We start from the raw sequence: 17518 nt of genomic DNA, 5'->3' as shown, positions 1-17518 counted from the left end.
TTTCTTTCTTTCTTTCTTTCTTTCTTTCTTTCTTTCTTTCTTTCTTTCTTTCTTTCTTTTTCTTTCTTTCTTGACAAAGTCTCACTCTGTTGCTTAGGTTGGAGTGCAACGGCACAATCATAGCTTACTGTAGCCTCAAATTCCTAGGCTTCAGTTATTCTCCCACCTCAGCTTCTTGATTAGCTGGGGCTACAAGTGTGCACCACTGTGCCCAGGTATTTTATTTTATTTTATTTTATAGATGGTCTTGCTATGTTGCCCAGGTTGGTCTCAAACTCCTCAAGTAATCCTCCAGTCTCGGTCTCCCAAAATGTTGGGATTACAGGCACGAGCTACCACGCCCAGCCACACCTATGATTTAATATCCAAATATTAAATATCCTCAGATTTGAGCCTAGGATTAAACACTATAGCTCCAGCAATATGACAGACAAGATAATATGAAAATCTTCCTACTACAAACACCCAGAAATGCTGGGCTAGTCGTATAACTCATAAGAATAAAAAGTAAATCTCTGGAAGCTCAAAATGCACAGGAACTGCAAGAACTGTAAAGTCAATGGGCTGGTTTCTTGTTGTTCTAAAGGTAATAGGACAGGTGCTCATCTCTATAAACTAGGAGATTGGTTTGAAGACCATTAAAAGAGATTAGTTTGAAAACCCTTAAACGGGCAGGAGACAAGGTCGTGGCCCATGTGAAATGGAGGTTAGCATTCAGACCCTTGTATAAAGCTGAGAACCACAAAAGTATAAAGATGGGCTAGAAATTCCATCTACAGGCACAAAAACACAACAAAATGGCTTGCCTGTCTTCAGTTGTAAGGGAGAAAAAAACCAGGTCTTCTTAGGAGTGAATATTCAACACCTAGGACTATAGCTTTCATAGGCTTGATATTGACTTAATACCGTCAGCAGTGTCTGGGAATTCTCAGCTGGAAAAATGAACATACAAACTGGTTTCAGGCTGGGCACAGTGGCTCACTCCTGTAATCACAGCACTCTGGGAGGCTGATGGCTTGAGCACTGGAGACCAACCTGGGCGACATGGCAAAACTCTGTCTCTGCAAAAAACACAAAAATTAGCCAGGTGTGGTGGCACATGCCTATAGCCTCAGCTACTTGGGAGCCTGAAGTGGGAGGATGGCTTGAGCCCGGCAGGTGGAGGCTGCAGTAAGCCAAGATCATGTCACTGTAATTCAGCCTGGGCAACAGAGTGAGACCCTGTCTCAAAAAAACAAAAAAGCAAAACAACAACAACAAAACCTACATACACACAAAACATTGGTTCCAGGCCAAAAAAACCCACATACACACAAAACATTGGTTCCAGGCCAAAAATTTAACAAGAAAAAAAAGTTCAAAGAAGAAGCACTTTACCCAGGTTACATAGGCTTTTCATGGATATACCTACACTGAGGATGAGTTCATAATGCAAAATTGTCACACCTACAGAAAACAATGTACCTTGAGTGAGTGTTATCCAATGTAATATACAAAGAAAATTCAGTTAACCAAATAACATCATAGAAACTATAAAATAAGTATGCTTAAAGCAATTAAAAATACAAAAGGAGGAATAAGAAAAGCTAAAAATACATTAGAGCCAGGCACAGTGGCTCATGTCTGTAATCCCAGAACTTTGGGAGGCTAAGGCAGGCAGATTACCTGAGGTCAGGAGTCCAAGACCAGCCTGGCCAACACTGTGAAACCCCATCTGTACTAAAAATACAAAAATTAGCCAGGTGTGGTGGTGCACACCTGTAGTCTCAGCTACTCAGGAGGCTGAGACAAAAGGATCTCTTAAACCTGGGAGGCAGAGGTTGCAGTGAGCCAAGATTGCACCACTACACTCCAGCCTGGGCAACAGAGTGAGACTTTGTCTAAAATAATAATAATAATAAATAATAAATAGGAAGACAGGCAGTTTTGAAAAATAATTAAATATAATTTTAACAAACACAAAATACAATTAAAAATAAAATTCAATGGATGAGTAATATTATATTAGATAGGCATAGAGAGATAATTCACCCATTAGAAATCAGCTCTTCAGAATTTAGAATTCAATACAGAAAGAGTTTGAAAGGATGGAAAAGATGAAATTGAATTTAAGAAATGATAAAACATATATTACAGAGAGAGAAAACACAGAAAATATGAGAGGCAATGCTCAAAAACATGATGACTAAGAACTTTCCAGCATTGACGAAAGACTTAAATCTTCAAGTACACGAAGCACGCCAAGTCCCAATCAGTAAAAATGAAGAGCAGAGAAATAAGCATTTCACACCCAGTCAAAGCATAATGAAACATCAAAGACAAAGGGATTATCTTAAAATATTGAAGACAGATTACTTATAAGGGACAACAATCAGGATAACAATAGAGTGTGGGGAAACTATCACTTTCATCTATCCTTACAATTTGGTAAAGCCCCGTGGAGGTTTACAAAAAATAAAAATCAAACTTTAAAATGTGTATAGATTTGTCTCAGCAATTTAACTTCTGAAAATTTATCTAAAGGGATATTTGCACAAGTATATGTTCAAGATTATTTGTCACAAAGCTCCTTAGTAAAAAGTTGTAAAGAACTTAAATTTGCATCAATAGGAGACTAACTAAATACATGATGAAATTCCATCAGTCATTAAAAAGAATGAGATGGATTTATATATATTAACTTATAAAATTACCATATATGTGACTTGGATCTGCTTTCCGCCTCTGAGCCTCAGCTTTCTCTTCTCTAAAATAGAGATAAAAGCAGAACCTACCTCTTAGGATGCTTGATTATTAAATAGTTAATATAGACACATAGTGTATACTACATAATTATTTGCTGTTTTATTATTTATTTCATGTATTTAATAAGTACTTGTATAGTGCTTACCATGTGCAAGATACTGTTCTAAATGCTTTGGAATATTAATTCATTACCAATATAATATGTTCATAAGTGAAAAAGGAAGTTAAAGAACAGTATATCTTATTATATATTAGAGTACATGTATATCAAACTCTTAAGTCATCATCTCTGCATAGAAAATTATACAGGGGCGCCGGGCGTGGTGGCTCACACCTGTAATCTCAGCACTTTGGGAGGTCGAGGTAGGTGAATCACGAGCTTAGGAGTTTGAGACCAACCTGGCCAACATGGTGAAAACCCATCTCTACTGAAAATACAAAAAATTAGCTGGGTGTGGTGGTGGGCACCTGTAATTTCAGCTACTTGGGAAGCTAAGGCAGGAAAATCGCCTGAACCTGGGAGGCAGAGGTTGCAGTGAGCAGAGATTGTGCCACTGCACTCCAGCCCTAGCAACAGTGTGAGAAAAAAAAGAAAGAAAATTATATGGGTGTAACTTCTATTTTATACTTTATGTAGGTCTATACTTTTTGCATCTTTATAAAGAGATCTTTATAATTAGGAAGAATTAATACATGCATTTATGCTTTGGAAAAAAACCACTTCTTCCAAATATTATACTATTTTGATAAAGTAACATGAACCTTTCTGTTCATTAGTTTGATATTTTTGCAGTTCTGTTGCTCCATTGAGCTCCAGGACAAACTCAGAGATGGGAAAACTTTGTCAAAGGCAATTGATTCCTATGTTGATTAGGTTTTCACAACACTTGGATATTGGCTGAAGAATTTTGAAGCTGAAGGTCTATCAGGGGAACCAGCCCCCAATATTTCAACGTATGTTCTTTTCTATTTTCCCTAAGTGTCAGCCGGTCTGAGAAATAAAAAGAAAGTACAAAGAGAGAAATTTTACAGCTGGGCCTCTGGGAGTATCATCACATATTGTTAGGACCGTGATGGTGACCCTGAGCCACAAAACCAGCAAGTTTTTATTAGGGATTTTAAAAGGGGAGGGGGTGTACAAACAGAGAGTAGGTCACAAGGATCACATGCTTCAAGGGCAATAAAGATCACAAGGCAAGGCAAAATTAGAATTACTGATGAGTGTCTATGTCCCACTGTGCACACATTGTTTTGATAAATATCTTAACAGGAAACAGGGTTTGAGAGCAGACAACTGGTCTGACTAGAATGTACCAGGCTGGAATTTTCCAATCCTAGTAAGCCTGAGGGTACTGCAGGAGATCAGGGTGTATTTCAGTCCTTATCTCAACTGCATGAGACAGACACTCCCAGAGCGGCCATCTATAGACCTACCCCCAGGAATGCATTCCTTCCCCAGGGCTATTCCTTGCTGGGAAAAGAATTCAGTGATATTTCTCCTACTCACACATCTGTCTATAGGTTTTCTGTGAGCAGAAAAATATGTCTCTATTCTGCCCGACCCCGCAGGCAGTCAGACCGTATAGTTATCTTTCCTTGTTCCCTGAAAATTGCTGTTATTCTGTCCTTTTTCAGGGTGCACTGATTTCATATTGTTCAAACACACATATTTTACAATCAATTTGTACAGTTAATGCAATCATCAAAGGGTCCTGAGGTGACATACATCCTCAGCTTATGAACATGATGGGATTAAGAGATTAAAGTAAGACAGGCATAAGAAATTATAAAAGTATTAATTTTGGGAACTGATAAATGTCCATGAAATCTTCACAATGTATGTTCTTTTGCCATGGTACCAGCTGGTCCCTCCATTTGGGTTCCCTGACTTCCTGCAACAGAGGTCCTGATGAACAGGATGTGGAACATACCATTTCCTTTGGGAAGGAATCAATCCTTAAAGCTGCTAAGCTTGAGACCTACAAGAGGAAGTTGGCAGAGCTACCTAGATAGAGGAAGTGAAGGGGGTCAGAGAACAGCAGCCGCTTATGAAGTCTCCACCCATCTGACTCTTCTTTTCTACGTATAAGTGGAAACCTGAAATTTATGATTTTATATTCTGGAATGGTTTGGAGGATCCAGCACAAAAGTTTTGTTGGGATTCTGATTTCTCAGTGAACATTTTCCACACTTTGTTGGGTGTTACTGACTTACAGCATAAAGGGAAAAGTAAAACAAAGGTAAGTTCCTACAGGAAAGGGAAGCACTGCTAGGTAATAACCATTTAGGTATACTGATTTAATATTGACAGGGAAGCCTCTGTTGTTTCCCAGATGCCACAGTCATCTGGAATGTAGAAAAAGTTTTCAATCTTACAACTGTGGAGGCTCTTCTAGGAAGGTTAAGCCCTGTCTCAGGCCCCTGTGTGCCAAAGGGCTCTAGGAGAAGATTCATGGCAGGATGTGACCAGGGAACATCTTATTGTCTGATGTCACCAGAGAAATCTACATATCATATTTCATACATTCTAAGATGTTCATTTTTTTATATTTTGGCATATCTGGGTTGCATGTCAGTCATTAATCCCTTATAATCACAATTTTAGTTTCTTTGTTGCATATTTTAATATCTCTGAAATTGAAATTTGTCTTACAGGTGCTAAAGGCATTCACACCCAGTTTATGGCTTCTGCCCTCCAGCTAAGATCATTCCTTAGCTGTCCCCAAATACGAGAATGAATATACAGTGATACAACAAAAATAAATCAACCATCTCGGCTCATAAAGCTTAATTTTTAACTAGAAATTTTCCTTCTGCTTGAAATAATTTCATTAGTTCCTCACAGAAATGAAAGCATTATTTTCAGTGAGATGATTCCAGCTAGCCTTTTCCCCTCAAAACCTTTTATTTGCTGCCTATTCATTTTATTAGGTTGAAATAGAGACTAAGTGGCTTTTCAGGGCTATATAGAGGAAATTCTCTTTTAAGAGACAGTTTTGTCTGCTTTTCTAATCCACTTCACATTCTGCTTTAGGTATGGTGTGTAGTCAAAGAGTGATCTATATATTTTTATATATATCTGAAATTATTTTCTCCTGAGTACCTCTAAAGGCCAGGAAGACAGACACTCAGGGTCAGAGGGATATGGCACTGGAACATGCTGATTTGAATGGCAGGGCTGGAATTTTCAATGAGGGTTTGCTATCGTGATTGCTTGGGACAACTTTTGAAATTCTGATTTTACTTCCCTGTTTTGACCAGTGGCATATGCTCCCTTTAAAATGTTAGACCAGAGGGCCAACCATAGGGGCTCACACCTGTAATCCCGGGAGGTCGAGGCAGGTGGATCACTCGAGGCCAGGAATTGAAGACCAGCCTGGGCAACATGGTGAAGCCATGGCTCTACTTAAAATACAAAAATTAGCCAGTCATGGTGGTGGACACCTGTAATCCCAGCTACTCGGGACGCTGAGGCAGGAGAACTGCTTGAGCCTGGGAGGCGGAAGTTGCATTGAGCTGAGATGGAACCACTGAACTCCAGCCTGGGCGACAGAGTGAGACCCTGTCTCAAAGAAAGAAAGACAGACAGAGAGAGAGAGAGAGAGAAAAAAAAATATTAGCTTCTCTGACCAGTGCAGGGCCTCATGCCTATAATCCCAATACATTGGAAGGCCAAGGTGGGTGAATTACTTGAATTCAGGAGTTTGAGACAAGCTTGGGTGACATGGCAAAAACTCATCTCTACAATAAAGTAAAATAAAGTAAAGTAAAATAAATAAAATAAAATAAAATAAAGTAAAATACCAGACCATAGAAATCAAATCTTTTAAGGTGATAACATAATTATTGTTTTTTATAGCTGGGGGGTGTCTTTGTTATAAGTTTTTTAATTATTGCAAAAGACTCATTTATAATTTACAAATATCTAATTTTCTTTTTTCCCCTCACATTCTTTGCCTTAACTATGATTTTTTAAAATGCACTTATTTATTTGAGGCTGAATGTGGCTCTTACTACATTCTGTGACTATCACATTCAGATGAATACTGCTTTGTGTATAGAAACTGGCTGAATGTAGAGTACTTGAGACCCAAATTAAAATAGATGGATGCTGGAGTGTATCAAGCTCTTGTTGATTGCATTTTCTATTATTATCTTGTTTACCCTTGAAGCTTTAAGCCATTAAGGAAAACATTGGGCAGAAGCTGGAATCAAGAGAGGGCTGTCAGTCAGCAATTGCTGGTGGGAAGAGGTGTCTTGGCACAAATACAAAACTGCAAATAAGAGCCAGGGAGGGTCTAGAAACAGAATAAAAAGAATACAGTCCTTCTAAATACAGGGTCTTTGTAGGGTTCCCTAATGTTTAAACACGTCCTTATTTCCTCAGGACTTTGAAAAGCAGCCTCCTGTCAAAACATGGAGAGGCATTTTGGGGAGTGACAAGGTAATGCAAGTCATATGGAGAATTTAAGTGTCTTCAGTGCATGAATCTCCATCACTTGTCAGGACACTTGAGTGCTGCCAGCCGTTTCTTTGCAGTCTGGAAGGCTGCACTATGTACCCTTAAGGCCAACAAAATCTATTCAGAAACTTTTATCTGAAGATATTTTTGCAGACATATGAAATGGGTAAGACAAGTAGAATTTCGAAAGATGAAAATAAATAATAATCTCTAAATTTATCTATCTATCTATCTATCATCTATCTATCTATCTATCATGTCACAGAAGCAGATGTCAATAGATATAACTATAAAAGATCAGCATTTTCTTCAAAATTTTAGACTTCTGACTGTCTTCTTTCCTAGAGATCAAATTTACTTGTTGCATCTACAAAAGTGGAAGCAATCATGTAATGTTTATACCACATTTGATTTGCTTTTTCCTTTGTTTATGCTGCAGCTCTTAATATCACAAATGCCACAGAGAGAGGTATTTAAAACCCCACCGTGTGCTGTGCTCTCAGTGATTGCAGTTTTAATAAAATTTGCAGTGGTCCTGTTCCCGGCATCAATCCTACTTGTTTGATGCCACTAACAGGTTTGATTTGCTGTCATGAGTACATTGTGCATTTAAAAACCAAACAAAAGAAAAAATCACAAACCTCTGATATCCCTGGAGGCTATCATGGGGAAAATTAAATCTGCATGATTTAAGAGGATGCATGTTCTAAAAGAGGAGTTTGACCCATTGATTTTGACTTTAGGGGATATTATGGTATATTATGGTATGGTTTCCTCAAAAAAGTTCTATAAGGCTTTCAGAGAAGAATGGTTAAGCGGTCCTTTAGTTGAACAGTTGTCACTACATTTCTCTAATAAAAAGTCACGTGTATAATAATGGTAGCACTGAATAGATAACACATAATGCTTCAAGTCAACAGATAGTTAAGCCCTCTTAAATTATAGTGTTGAAGAAAATGTACTTCAAAATAATTAAATTCTTTGGTATAATGTTGACATTATATTATTTGAAATGGAAAGTTATTGTGACCTGAAATATGCATACTCTAATTGGAGTGAGTTTTTAATGTAGTTTTTCAGATATTAAAATGAGATGTGTAAGTTTAAGCATACATACACAGTAAGGGAAAATTTCTTTCTCTTTAGTGCATTAGTTCATTCAACAAAGATGCACAGAGCAATGTTCCAGGTGCAACATGAGACAGAGAAGGCCATGCCTCCACTGGGCCTAATTTTAAAATATGACTATTTTGATTCATGCAAAGATATCATGGAAAGCTATTAGAATTCTATGGCAATACGGAGTTCAAATAATTTTACATTCAGTTATTTCTTTCAGATATCAAATATATGACTCTGACATTGTAATTACTATGTTTATTTCCATGAATAACAAACTATACAAGGCATTATTTTTGGAGAGGACTTAATATAGTGGTTAATAACATGGATGGTAGGCTCTCAAGAAAACTGCATGGGCTCTAGAGTCTCAGGTCAACTTCTTGAGTCCAAATCCTGGTTCTACTACCTGTCACATGTGTGACTTCTGGTAGATTACTTGTCTCTTTGTGCTTCAGTTTCCCCACTGGTAAAATTAGTTTAATAATACCATCTACATCATAAATTGAAGAATGTAGAAGTAGATAATATATTTATAGCTCTTACAAGAGTGACTGACACAGAGTAAACACCCAAATGGAAATTATCAATGTTAGTTCTAGAGCTAATATAACTTCTGTGCAGCAGAAGCAGTGATTTAAACACTGGTACAGACAATTATAGCTACCTTTTCAATGTGTCATCTTTATCTCTGAGGTGGAAACAATAAAGTCCAATGGCAAAAACTAAATTTTTATTTTAAATAGTTTATTTGTATTAATTTTGGTTCTAGCAAAAGAATAATAACCAACTTTAAATCTGCAAGGAGACCCCAAAGTCATATAGTTCAATTCCTTAGTTTGTAGATAAAGAAACTTGAGACTAGGGGCAGTGGCTCACACCTGAATGCCAACCCTTTGGGAGGCTGAGGCAGGAGGATTGCTTGAAGCCAGGAGTTCGAGGCCAGCCTGGGAAACACAGTGAGATTCCCCTCTCTACAAAAAATATTTATTTAAAAATATTTTTAAAAAATAAATTTGAGACCAGAAACATCTTTTATTTTATAGATAAAGACACTTGAGACCAAACAAATTGTGACTTTGCCCAGGTTGGCAAAGGAACTTGAGTGTCTTATTCCTAGTCCAGGACATGTTCCACTACCTATTCCGATTCTTTCCTCTTTTTAATATTTGTGTTGTGTAGATAATACTCTGCAGAGTTCACACGCTTTAGTATCAGACAGACCTGGGTGTTAATCCTGACTGCGCTGCTTACCAGTTATGTGAGGTAGGATAATTTACTTGACCACTGCAAGTCTACTTCCTCATTTGTGAAATGGGGGCTAATATTATCTAGAACATGGGGTTCTTAAAATGGACTCAGATAGCATATTCACAGTGTCTATGCAGTAACTCTTTGATAAGTATTTGCTGTTGTTGGTATTGTTGTCTGTTGCTTACATTGTTATAAAGCTGGATGACATCTATCCAGAGAATACTGCTAGTCACGCTTCTCAAATTTCATAAATAGAATGTCAACATTAACAACTGCTCATCTGGTCTCCAAAGAACATAAATCTACTTTCAATCAGCAATGCTTTGTACCTGCATTCTTGTTACTTGTTAGAGATTATAACTTTGGTGTGGCTTCACCGTGACAAGTGATGAAGGGAAGCTTATCTAAGAAGCTGTGTAAAAAGATGCCTTTAATGGCTAACAGGAGAGAGGCTATTTGGAGTCAACCTGTTTAAAAAAAAAATTGTACAACAACATAAAAGAGAAGGTGGCCTTAGTGTGTATCCTGAGCTTATATCATATTTTATTCACTACAGAAATAGATATTTGCCAAAAATCTTGTTGAAAATATTGATCCATTCTAGTACTCACTGCTCCCAAGTAAATCCCAAGTGAGAAATCACTTTAAAAATGTAGTGCCTGGCTGCAACTCTGTGAACAATGGCTGCAGAGGTGCTTCCTGCCAGCCTGGGGAAGCCATAGCCTGTGCCTGATCAGTCCCTTTTTGGGAACTAAGGTTGACTTGATGGAGCCAGTGTTGGCAAAGGTCTCTGAGGAAAACTGACCTGGATTTATACAGGGTCCATCCTTGCAGGTGGTAAGGGAGGTCACTTTCCTGGCAGGCCAAGATCCTTGAGATGTTTTGAAAATTTCAAGGAGAAAGGAATGAGGCCAAAATGTATAGATACTGCAGATGAAATTTTATGGAGAGATTTCCTTGGACTTATATCCTTAGCCTCAGCACAGCAAATTACTAGAAACTTGTAGAAGACCAAGCTGAGATTTCTTATAGAGACCTCCAGTGGAACAAACTTTAAGAAGGCCGATATGGTTAACATTCTTAATTCACCTGTGTAAAGAACCAGGCTAAATCTAATAAGGCCATACTCAGTTTGTCACCAAGAATCTTTGAGGTTCTTTTTAATCAAAAGTGGTGAGACTATAAGGAAAAATTTGTGCTTAAATGGAAAACTGTGTGTTGTCATTCTAGAGCACACCTGTGTTGTCTTATTCCAATTCCGTGGGAGCTGTTTTACAGCTTTATAAATTGTACATAACTGGCAGCAATGCTAAATCGTTCTTGTCCATAGACACTCAAATGAATTCTGTCCAGTGGAAAAACAACCAAAAAACCCGATTTGGCTCTGTTTGCACGGTCATTTTAATATTCCCGATCTATAAATGTGTCTGTCCTCGGGATTCTCCTTTCATCTCATTGCAACACTTCACTGGTTTCCTTGTGAATGAGTTAAATAAAACCCTTAACTCATGCTTATGCTGAAAAAAAAATTAGTGCCTGGGTGGGGGAGAAGGGTCTCCCCTGAGAAACTAACATTTTATCCCTTCCTATAGTAAGTACTGTGTACTAATTTTCTTTTACTTTATTTTTTGCTCTGCCTGGCATGTATCTTAGAATCCAATTTGAAGCTTAGTCATAGTATCTGTTGCACCAAACCATCCAGAGGTTTTCTCCCTGATCCTAATATATTGTTATTCATTTAATTTATGGCCATATCAATTATACCCTCCTTAAAACCTCTGTGGAAAGAGAACGAAATAACTAAGTTGATGGATTCATGGAATTTCTCCAAGTGGTTCTCAAATGCCAGTGCACATCAGAAGCATCTGGAGATCTTACTAAATGACAGCTTCAGGATGCATTCCCCAGTTATTCATATTTGATAGGTTTATGTTAGTACTTTTTAACAACACCCCAAATGATCCTTAATGCAGTGACCCATGAACCACATTTTGAAAAACATTGACTTCAGGTTTTCTACTTAGAAGGTCTTTATTCCAGATGAATCTAAACAATTCAAAGAGAAAGCTTATTTGCAAATAGTAAGATATAAATGTTAGAATAGCTTCAAATTCACCCATCTGTGTAAGGCCTACTATGTTCTATGCAATGAGGTAACTCTTAAGGATATAGAGAAAAAATAAGGCATAGTTTATTTCTTGAAAAGTGTTCAAATCCAGTGAGGAAGATGGATATGCAAACAGGTAAAGTGCAATATATTTACAATGATAGAATTTTGTGTAGGGTTATGTACACAGGACAGAGGAGATAGGGAAAGGTCAGGGAAAGCTTCAGAGAGGTGAGGGCCAACAGGGCTTTGATTGATGAAGAGTGAGGAGCTCTTGGTGAGGATCATATCACACTGAGGGAGGAAAAAGAAAACAGAGGAAAAAATTCAGATTTACCATGCAAGCACAACCTGACACTGACTCATAACCAGGGAGTAAAAGAAGGATTAGAGAGTTTGGGACAGTATGTATTAGTGGTGCTATAAAAACAGAATAAACCATGATTTGACTCACAGGCTAACATGGAGATCATCTTCTTTGGTATCTCCTCTTGCATTTTTTTTCTTTTTTTTTCTTTTTCGAGACAGAGTCTCTCTCTGTCGTCCAGGCTGAAGTGCGGTGGCACAATCTCTGCTCACTACAACCTCTGCCTCCCAAGTTCAAACGATTCTCATGCTTCAGCCTCCTAAGTAGCTGGGATTACAGGCATGTACCACCATGCCTGGCTAATTCTTGTATTTTAGTGCAGATGGGGCTTCACCATGTTGGCCAAGCTGCTCTCAAGCTCCTGAACTCAAGTGATCCACCTGCCTCAGTCTTCCAAAGTGCTAGGATTACAGGTGTGAGCCACTGTGCCTAGCCCTCTCTTAGACACAATTTTTAAATGGGTAGATACCTAATATCCTGACAATGTGGGAACCTATGGTTTGGAACCATATGGCCTTATCTGGCATCCAGAATTCCATCGTAAAGGCCACAGAAATGTTCCCAACCCAAGCCACTTTAGGCAACCAGGATACTGTGGTATGATTTAAGATTAAGTTTATGGCTTCTATTTATTTTTCCAACGAAAATTTCCAGTTAACTAAAATAAAAATCTTGTTCTTAATAGACCTCAGCTCATTTAACGTGTGTCAGAGTGCAGGCATCTTGCTGAGCTTAGATCAAAAAAGTTATTTAAAAGTAAACTAAGATGTTGATAAACGTACCATGGCTATATGGGATGCTAGCATTAGGGGAAGTTGGGTGAACAGTACATGGAAACCTTCTATACTGTCTTTGCAACTCTTTGTAAATCTAAAAGTATTTCAAAATAAAAACGTTTCAAAAGGTAAACTAAGAAATACTTCTTTGTCATGGTGATTAAGCAGTTTAGCATCTCCTCCCATCAAAAACAGAAAATGAACTTCCTTTAAGAAGAAAAAAGTGAATCAGGAATGAAGTCGCATATTTTATTGGCTGATGATTAAACTTCTAATATATTTTCAGAACCAGTTTAACAAAAGTGCAGTTGCTCTATATACGTCTAAGACTGAAACAAAAACAAGGAAACTTTGTGTAGCTCTCATCTGATTTACATGGTAAATATTTCTTGCTCATACTCATCATTCACCATCCATATTTACAAGTGAGAAAAACGTTACCATCTCAAAGGCCACAGAAATGTTCCCAACCCAAGTCATGGGAGGGAATCATATCATTGAGGCAGGCAGCCCTTATTTTGTCCTGGAGAAGAGAGTCATTGTACTGGAGGATGATGTGTATGTTTTCTAAAGGAGCTTGCCTTCCGACTCCTTCAGAGATGGAGCCACAGTGGGTAAACCTCTTCAGGCATTGCCCTGCTTCAAAGCAGACAGAAATGTAAACAGTGGCAGTACACCAGGGTCGGGTTTCTTTGCTTTAGCTACCAAGAGTCAGGAAAGAGAAACCAGGTATTTATTTAGGTTTGTCATTATTGCTAGGTTTTCTTTTAATGATAAGGGGAGAAAAGAAGTATCTGTTCAGAAACAAAGTATCACAGAGCCTCAATAGGATTACTTTTTCAACCACCCCTAGGCCACGTGTTTTTTAAGTCAAAAATAAAAACAATTTGACCCATTTTGTTCTTTGTAATCGTTCCTTCTAACAGGCATCTCCAACTCAGTTATTCTTAAAATATGCTTCTAGATGAGACAAATAATCTATTTAAGAACAGATTCAAATAATCTATATAGATTAGCATCTATGTTTTAATAACAGGGTCTAAATAATAAATTTCTTTCTCTACAGGGTGATTTCTCTCTCTCAAATAGTTCAATTTATGAAAGGAGTTAAGGATATGCTTTTTAACACCTGGAAAAGGGTACTTAACATGATCAATATTTAGGATGCAGCCAGCTAAAGCAGATTGATGTTACAAAATAAAATAAAGCCTTCTCCCTTTGAAGTCAGTTAAAGGAACAGCTTTCATGACTCAGAAAGATATCCTAGAGATCTAAGAAGCTCTGGAGAAAGAAAAAGAACTAGAAGACTTGGCTTCAAAATTTACCTCTAGTACTTCCCAGTTATGAGTTAGCTGCTATATTAATTAATTGCTTTATATAAATCATGTCATTTAATCTTCTCCACATTTCTATGAGTTGGAAGTTAATAACTACGTTTTCTGGATAAAAAATCTGAAGTTCAGAGAAGTTGAACAACAACTCAGAAAAAACAGCTAGTGAGAATGAAGTGAGGATCCAAGTCTACCACCTGCATTGCTTTAGGGTATTGTACATGGGAGTAAGGAAAGTATCCTATTACTAAGATTTTGACTTCCCAACCTCTCAGTTTGTCCTTTGAAAAAGCCCTGCAATGGTGTTCTTATTTACCAAGTGGTCAGAGATTTTCTCAACAAATTGACTACAAGGAAAATGATAAACAAGTTAATGAAATGGCACTATGAAAATAAAATAATCTAGGAACAAATATTATTTTATTTTCATAGTGCCATTTCACTAAATTGCAGCACTATTCACAATAGCAAAGACATGGAATCAACATAAAACCCATCAATGATAGACTGGATAAAGAAAATGTGGTACATATACACCATGGAATACTATGCAGCCATAAAAAGGAACGAGATTATGCCCTTTGAAGGGACATAGATGGAGCTGGAAGCCATTATCCTCAGCAAACTAACACAGGAACAGAAAACCAAACACCACATGTTCTCACTTATAAGTGGGAGTTGAACGATGAGAACACATGGACACATGGGGGGAAAAACACACACTGGGGCCTGTCAGAGGCTGGGAGTGGGAGGAAGGAGAGCTGGAGAGCTTCAGGGAAAGGAGCTAATGGAGGCTAGGCTTATTACTTAAATGATGGGCTGATCTGTGCAGCCAACCACCATGGCACACGTTTACCTATGTAACAAAACTGCACATCCTGCACATGTACCCCTGAACTTAAAATAAAAGTTGGAAAAAAAAAAAAAGAAAAAAGAAAATATTAGGTTGGTACAAAAGAAATAATGGGAAAAACTGCAATTACTTTTTTTTTGCACTAACCTAATAAAATGATCTTCAGAAAAGAGTCTATTTTTTTAAATGGCAAAAGACAGGGTACTTTACATAATTGGAATAATTTTTACACTTCTTCTTGATACACACTTCTTACTTTCTAAAATTTTCACAAGTCATCTTAAACATTAATGCTGTCACCAAATAAATTCTCACAAAGTAATGGAAAGCTCAGAAAATTTTTTGAGAAGTAAATTTAGAGGCAAGGATAACTTAAACTGAGAAGCATTTATAATTTTCTATTTTGAGAAATACTCTGTAGCATTTATAAACATTACATTTTAACTTTCTATTTCAATAAATTAATACTGTACCAGAATACTAAAATGCATTTGGAATCATAGGCAACTGTCATGTTTGTCCTTTCTTGATGTTTGAAAAAAATGACCTTCCTTTTGAATGCTGCCCTTGTCATTTAAAATTGGCCTTCTCCACAGGGGACATTCACAAAAAACTCTCAATAGGCTTTAATTTGGAGAACTTTAGCTTTGCCTTAGCAGCTTTTCTTATATCTTCTCTTAATTCTATCAGTGTAGCCTTTATGTTTTGAAATTATATTGTTAAGTGCATATACATTAATTATTGTTGTAATTCCTCCTCCGTAGATTGTATTTTTAACCTTTGGATGATGTTCCTTTCCACCCCTTTTTTTATAATGCCTTTTGTCATAATTCTGAATTGTTTGATATTAATATCATTACCACATTTTTCTTTTGTTTTGTGTTTTCCTGTGCTCTTTGTTTGGTATTCTTCTATCCCTTTCTTCCAACCTCCTTCCCATCTTGTAAGCAGAATATAGTTAAATACTTTTGTAATCCAATTCAAAAGACTTTATTTTTAGTAGATAAGTGTTAGGTCTTTGTATTTATTCTGAAAATTTATTTCTATTATTCTTTAGACTGATTTCTATCATGTATTATGCTGTTTCTTTCCTCTGCTTCTTTTTTTAATTCCTGTTTTCTGGTGGATTGTTATATGGTTTTTAATTCTCCACTTTACCCCACCCCACAACCACTTTGCTGATTTTGAAATTATGGATCACAATGTTATATTTCAGTGATTACTTTTACATTTTAATATACATATATGATGCTATAATTCTAACAAAGTTTAAGAACATATAGTATCTTCTCCAGTCTCCTTAACTAAGGCAAGCGTCTTATCATTCTTTAAAATCTCTTCTAATGGCATCTTCCCTCATCCTCTGTCATTTTCCTTGGCATTATCCAAAATTTTATTTATCTTAAAACATTGAATTATTTTATGGTCCATAGTTAAATAATTCTATCAATATATGCCATCAATTGCTGTGTTCATCATTCAGTTTTCGTGTGCCTTTTTTCTTCTGTTTCCAATTTCTTATTTCTGAAATATATTATTTATTAGTTCATTCAATTAGATCTGTGAGCAGACATCTTTGTCTTTGTATGTTTGAAAATGCCACTGCTTTACTCTGATCATTCAGGGGAATATTGAAATCTAAGTTGACAGATATTTTCCTTCATCATTGACCTATGTCTTCTTGCATCAATTGATGAGAAGTGTTCTGTCATTGTAACTATAATTCTTTGATAGGTAACAGAGTTCTTCTATCTGTTAACTTTTACATTTTTCTCTTTACCTTTGATAATCAGTACTTTTATTACAATGTGTCATAGTATCTGTATTAGTTATCTATTTCTCTGTAACCAATTACACAGAAACTCAATGGTTTAAAATAATAAACAACAATCACTTCCTAGTTTCTACAACTCAGGAAATACAGAGTGGTCCCAGGCTGATCTCTGGATTATGTTTGCAGTCAAGATGTTGGCCACTTCTGCAGTCATCTGAAAGCTTGACTGGGCTGGAGGATCTAATTCAAACGTGGTTGACTCTTAAGTTGTTATAAATTGAAGCTGGCCAGTGCAAAGCCTCCCTTCTTCCCCATGTGGGTCTCTCCTCAGGCTACTTGAGTGTCCCCACACTCTGGCACCTTGCTTCCCCCAGAGTAGATGATCTAATAGAGAACAGGGAGGAGTTAGTAATGTTTTACATGGTCTAGTTTCAAAAGCCACACACAGTCACTTCTGCCACATCCTATTTATTAGAAGTGAGTCTAAGTCCAGCCTACTTCCAAGGAGAGGAGAGGAACTACACTCTACTTTTCCAAGGGAGAATTTGTGGACACATTTTTAAACTACACACATTGACTATTTTTTAAACTACACGCATTGACACTATTGACACAATAGTGTCAATGCAAAATGCACCAGAAAGTCTCAGTAACAGAATCACCAAGCAGAAGAAAGAACTTCAGAGCTTGAAGACAAGGCTTGAATTAACCAAATCCATCAAAGACAAAG

The 17518-nt window shown here is 37.0% G+C and overlaps 1 protein-coding gene across 4 annotated transcripts in view; it reads left to right on the top strand.

Moving 5' to 3' along the window:
• The window catches only part of MUSK (muscle associated receptor tyrosine kinase), a 137195-nt gene that overhangs the window by 41134 nt on the left and 78543 nt on the right, over positions 1-17518 (top strand). The window lies entirely within an intron of this gene.

The sequence above is a fragment of the Piliocolobus tephrosceles genome, chromosome 14, assembly GCF_002776525.5.
Source record: "Piliocolobus tephrosceles isolate RC106 chromosome 14, ASM277652v3, whole genome shotgun sequence".
NCBI classification, from domain to species: domain Eukaryota; kingdom Metazoa; phylum Chordata; class Mammalia; order Primates; family Cercopithecidae; genus Piliocolobus; species Piliocolobus tephrosceles.
The sequence above is the reverse complement of the archived record's forward strand: the minus strand, read 5'-3'. Positions and strand labels throughout refer to the sequence as shown.